This window comes from Aethalodelphis obliquidens, unplaced genomic scaffold, assembly GCF_003676395.1.
Source record: "Aethalodelphis obliquidens isolate GAN/ISIS:26980383/991018 unplaced genomic scaffold, ASM367639v1 scaffold983, whole genome shotgun sequence".
Taxonomy (NCBI): domain Eukaryota; kingdom Metazoa; phylum Chordata; class Mammalia; order Artiodactyla; family Delphinidae; genus Aethalodelphis; species Aethalodelphis obliquidens.
Window position 1 is genome coordinate 3,050 of NW_020838894.1, and position 5,467 is coordinate 8,516.

The 5,467-nt window shown below is 49.4% G+C and overlaps 1 long non-coding RNA gene and 2 other non-coding genes across 3 annotated transcripts; 2 read left to right on the forward strand and 1 right to left on the reverse strand.

Annotated features, from left to right (window-relative positions):
• Positions 1-2,832: 2,832 nt before the first annotated feature.
• On the reverse strand, positions 2,833-2,904 carry TRNAQ-CUG (transfer RNA glutamine (anticodon CUG)). The gene has a single exon. It is a non-coding gene; the product is annotated as a tRNA-Gln (tRNA).
• Positions 2,905-4,081: 1,177 nt separating this feature from the next.
• Positions 4,082-5,360, forward strand: LOC113616943 (uncharacterized). Its single transcript, XR_003431452.1, has 2 exons — positions 4,082-4,793; positions 4,950-5,360. It is a non-coding gene; the product is annotated as an uncharacterized LOC113616943 (long non-coding RNA).
• On the forward strand, positions 4,839-4,912 carry TRNAN-GUU (transfer RNA asparagine (anticodon GUU)). The gene has a single exon. It is a non-coding gene; the product is annotated as a tRNA-Asn (tRNA).
• Positions 5,361-5,467: the final 107 nt, after the last annotated feature.

The following is a 5,467-nucleotide window of genomic DNA, read 5'->3' on the forward strand; positions in this document are numbered from 1 at the left end:
TTAAATTGCATACTTTAAAATAAAACTAGAATCTATAAGAGCTCAATTTTATAAAAACAAATATAGATATAGATATACCAAAATGACTCCATCAATATTTACCTACCTTAACGGAAGTTATTTTTGAATTTCAGATGTTTCAAAATTTTACATATTTGCATTTTCTGCATCATTTGAATTTTACATAATAAGCATATATAATTTTTGCAAAAATTAGAGTAACTTAAAAATAGAATCGAAGAAAAATACGTAAAGATGTTACCAGCAGTTAATTCCAGGAGGTGGGACTATGGATGGCTGCTTATTTACTTCTTTATATATATATTTAACATTTTTAAATTTAAAGAAAATGAATGACCTGGAAGTGAAGGAACAGAATAGCTATGGAAGAAGTATGGCGTAGGTGAGAGGAAAAGATAAAGGGAAGGAAAAACCTAGTTCTGGCAGGAATTGTGTTTAAGTTGGAGATGTGCGGGGAGCAGCTGTTGGGGTAAGAAGGATGTTTGGGAGGCAGGTGGGCCATGAGGATATTTAGGACAGTTTTATGCCCGTTACGTGACTCCTCCTTGGTGTTTTTTTCAAAAGAAATATACAGACTTAAATTTCTTGTCAAGCATCTTTACCATTTTTGTTCCTCTTTGATTGGGAGCGTATCTTGTGGAGCCAGGCGGGCTTCCGTTCAAATTCCTGCTTTCAAATCCCGCTCACTGACTGAGCGATGAGACAAGTTACTTAACCTTTCCACGCCTCAGTTTTCTCATGTGGGAAGTGAGGACGATGATATGATATAGGCCTGTTGAAAGGATTAAATGAGTAAACCCATGTGAAACTTGTAGACTATGCCTGGGCACAGGGCACTAACATGTAATCATTGAGTGTACGCTCTTGTGTTTTGGGCACAGCACTGCATAAAGACTCGGTGGGATTTTATTTAAGTTACTGATACTTTTGAGTGGCTGTGGACCCTCCTAGAGAGAGTAAAGCAATCCTCTCTGACCAGCAGTAACCTCCTGGGCTGGGAGGATCTGCAAGTATATTAGCTCATGTGATCAGCTCATCAAAGGGGGAATAATGGTCCAATTCCTTGCTTCAAGAATGCCCCAATGTAAAAAAAATAAAAATCATGATTTTACAGTGGAAAACATTTCTACACATGACACAAGACCCAGAATTTTAAAAGAGTGATACATATGACTACATAAAAATTTATATTCAAAATACAAGCAATGAACTTTAAAAATATCATACATGTGGTACAAAGTTACATATGCCCCAAAACTTGTTATGGGAAACAGTAGTCCCCTGATCCCATCCCACATTTCTTTTTTTCCAGGGATAACCACTTTCAACTCACATAACCTACTGTTTGGCTATTTATCTCCTTATCTCTAAATAAATATTGAGACTCTGATTTTCCAGTTTCCCACCCCAGGCCCTGCAGACCGGCCTGCAAAGGGAAGAGTGGAGTTTGTGTGTTTCCCTACCCGCCAGTCGTCTCCAAGGCAGCCGCCAGGACTTCCACTGGCTTGCAAACCAACACAGCCCACCTCACCCCTCCAAACCCAACGGCGAAGGAAACTTTGCAAGAACAAATGCCAGGCAAGCAGCTTGGCGATTTGGGGTGGAACCGGGTTCTCGGGTAGGTCGGTAAAGGGTGGGAGCGCTCCAGAGTGAGGAGCTGTGGTCGCCCAAACCCAGCGACTGCCCCCGCTGCAGTGCCCGCCCAGCTCCTCTCCCTTCCAGCCCCTTTCTCCCTTCTGTGTCATTCTCTCCTCTTTCCTGCTCTTGCCCTTCCTCGGATCTTTTCGCCGGCCTCACACCTTTCTCGTCAAGTCCTCCAAAGACACCTGTGTCGTTCGGTCCTTCGTAACCTCTGAAAGTTCCAAAATCTCAAACTCAGAGAGATGCTCCTTAGCACCTGGAAGAGAACGTTTTAATTAGCTATTCAAGTCCATCACAAGCCTCATCCATACGCTTCTACCGAGCAGTAGAGGACAAAAGTGTTTCCATCCGGTCACGTCCTGGGGCGTCTTCTCGGTGGAGCAGAGTCGCGGCAGGACGAAGGGGCGCCCGCCGGTCCCGGACTCGGAGCGGCCCCGGCTCGTCTCACCTTCGGCCCCGGAGGAGCCGAGCCGGGCCGGGCGGCCGTGGGTCAGGGACTTGGAGTCTCCTCAGACGCCGGAATCCGCGGCCGGGGCTCCCCTTTCTGGCTGAGCTTGGAAAGAAAGGACGAGGTTTCCTGGAGTGAAGGTTCAAATCTTAGCCTAACAGCAGCTTTTCGTGTCCAACGGAGACTTAGGAGCGAGCAGTTCTGAATAAAATGGGTATAAACTGGGATAGGATCCATTGATATTCGGAATAATAAATAGGGCACCTGAATACAATACAGTACTTCCCATCCAGGTCTGGAACCCTCGACCCGAAAGCTAAGACGCTGTCACCCTGGCTGCTCAGCGACGTCACAGCCCCGCACCGCGACCCTTTACTCACAGGGACAAGCGCGCAGTTAGTTACAGGACGTGCGGTGCGAACCCCTCTCGCGGGGCAGGAGTCAGTGGGCGCAGCCTCTGCCTTTTGCCCCCGAGACCCAGGGTGACCCGACGAGGGGGTGCCACCGGCTCGGTCGCTGCGCCCCTGGGCGGCGGGGCCGGGGCCTCCGGTGGCCAGCGACGGGCAGAGTCGCCAGGGTCCAGCGGGGACGCCGCGGGCTCGTCCCCTCACCTGCCCTCCACGTCCGCGTGGAGCGCGCGGACCGCGCCTCTCCGGGACGCGGGAGCGGGAAAGCACGTCCCATCTGAGGAGTAAAAAAGTCCTTCTTCTAACTAAGCAGAAAGGTCCCACCGAGATTTGAACTCGGATCGCTGGATTCAGAGTCCAGAGTGCTCACCATTACACCATGGAACCTGCTCGAAACGTGCTCGCTCTATGCCGCCAGAGATGGGGAAGTACTTATTCAGCCTCCACGCGTCCCAGCGATAATCCCAGGGCATTGCTTCTACGGTCCCGACAAGACTTGAATACGGTTGACCCGCGTGGGTGGTCCTCCGTCTTGCTTTCTCTCTGCTCCTCTCCTTTGATTGACTTCTCTCAGTTCACTTGCACCTCAGAAAACGAGGTAAAATCCACTTTGGGCTTCGGGCCAGGGAAGAGCCCCTGAAAGTCTCCATCATAAACCACATATTCTGCCTCACTTTGCCAGAGTGTCCCATCCTGAGGTAAAATTTCTGCAGATAATAGTGTTACTTTTCTTCGCCTTCACACTTTTCCCATTGCCCAGAGAGGGCAGACGATTGTCAGGGCAGGACTTGGGACTTCCTGGGTCCCTTGGCTACACAGCACCGATGACACTCCAAAGCTGCCACCACCTCCTACGTGTAATATATAAAGTGTGTCCGCAGTGGAGTGGGCATGGGAGGCAGGAGACCTCTCCTTTTCTTCTTCATACACTTCTGATGAAGGGGGGCTAAGTTTTTCTTACAACCACTGTAGATTCGTTAGATTTACCGCGCAAGTGAAAATTAACGTTTACACCAAACACTGAGACAAACCAGGCCATACTCACCTGGGGTGACTCAAAATCAACGACATGCTGTGGAGGCCACAAGGCAGCGCTCTGACACTTCGGCAGTCACAGACTCTTTCCTCACAGCGTGGGCAAGTCAGTTTCATTCCAATTTCTTAATATATCATGACCCAGAAGTTGCACGGCTTAAAAGAAGTGTACACATACCCAGGTACCCAAGAGCACTCATTGCTGGGTCATAGAGCACGTGCCTCCGAGTTGTCTGACAGTGTATACAGTATTTATGTACACAAAATACCACCACACTAAATATTCACATGTGTAATAGGTATCAATCCACACTATGTCTCAAAATAATAATCTGCGTTATTTCATTTCCCCTTTACTTCTTCATTTTCTCCCAAAGCCATTTCTCCCCTTATCCAATACACAGAACAGAAAAATTCGCATTAAAAGAAAAGAGCTGTCGGCCAAAAAACAGAGTCAGTAAGATGCCCAGTGTTGCTGGGAGACGTCCCAGGGACTGGACAAGAGTTGAGTCAAGGAGGAAGGAGGCCCTTGTTACCAGGAGGAAGTTCACAGCACCGGGCTGAGGAGAAGATGAAACTTCCTTCTGGAAAATCAAGAAGCTGAGCAGCAACAAACAACACGAAGCGCTCCTCCAGGAGAACTTCAAGGTCAGTCAAGGTTTATGAGTGCAAGGACCACAAGGGGTCTCTGGCTGATACAGGAAGAAAAGAAATCCGTGGAAAGGACGTTGAGGGATCACAGAATGGCCGGGAAACCCGGAGCGTCCTGCTGAGTGCCAGACCCTGTTCTGGGCGTGGGGACGCAGGGGCGACCATCACGGCGACTGCTGCCGTTGTGGAAATCGCGTGACGGACACAGGAAACCAAAACACCACACCGGCCCCCGGAGGCCTCTCGGGAGGGTGGGCAAAGTCACATTCATTGGGTGTCGGCGAGGAAACCGGAAGAGCCGTCATGGATGCCCACCGGGAGTTCAGCTATCCTTGGACCCCATTCGGTTCAGGCCCGGAGGGTCCCGGCCCGGGCTCCGGGTGTCTCCGGGGGCGCTGGCGTCTGAGGCGAGTGAGGGGCAAGGCGGGGTCAGGCCATTCTGCTGCCCTTTTAGTTTCGGATAAGGCACCTGAGGCACCAGTTTCAAACAGGATAAAGAACATCATTCATCGCTCTAAACTTTGCGTTTTTCCGAGGCTTTCGAACGGGCACCGTTCTCCTGCGGGACAGGCGGCACATCCTGGGAATTAGTAAGTGTCTAGTGCAAAGAGAGTCCAGAAAAGGCATGTGCTGTTGTCTCTGTGGCGCAATCGGTTAGCGCGTTCGGCTGTTAACCGAAAGGTTGGTGGTTCGAGCCCACCCAGGGACGGTGGGAGAGTTTTCTTTTCTTTTTTCTTTTCCCCCAGAACCCATCCAGGGTTTTCGGTGCTGAATACCATTCCAGGTGTTCCATGCTGATTATTACCTGCACATCTGCTCCCACAAAGTTTACCGAACTGTGTTCGGGGTCCTGTCCACCTCACCACTGCTGCCAGTCGTGGGCCACCCCGACTTCCCAGCTCTATTGTCTATCGTCTCTACTGGACTCCATACTTGCCTAACTCACGACCTCCTGAAAGAGATCAAGGAAGCCACGGTCTGGTGGGATAAAGTCTTTATTCTGCCAAGTCTGTAGACTTGGAGAAGAAAGTTATATGTTGTGTGCCTCAAATTTTTCATCTCTGAACGTTAGCACTTGTTCTGTGAATGATGTTATAAGTGAGCACATCATCATAATTCTCCTCTGCATTGTTTCTGATAAAGGGCTTTCTTCCATGGTTGTGTATTACTTGGTCTCATGGTTTCACGATGACGAATATGCTGCAACCATCATTATCGTACACACACCTCTGACCACTCGTGCAGGTGTTTCCATAGCTTAGAG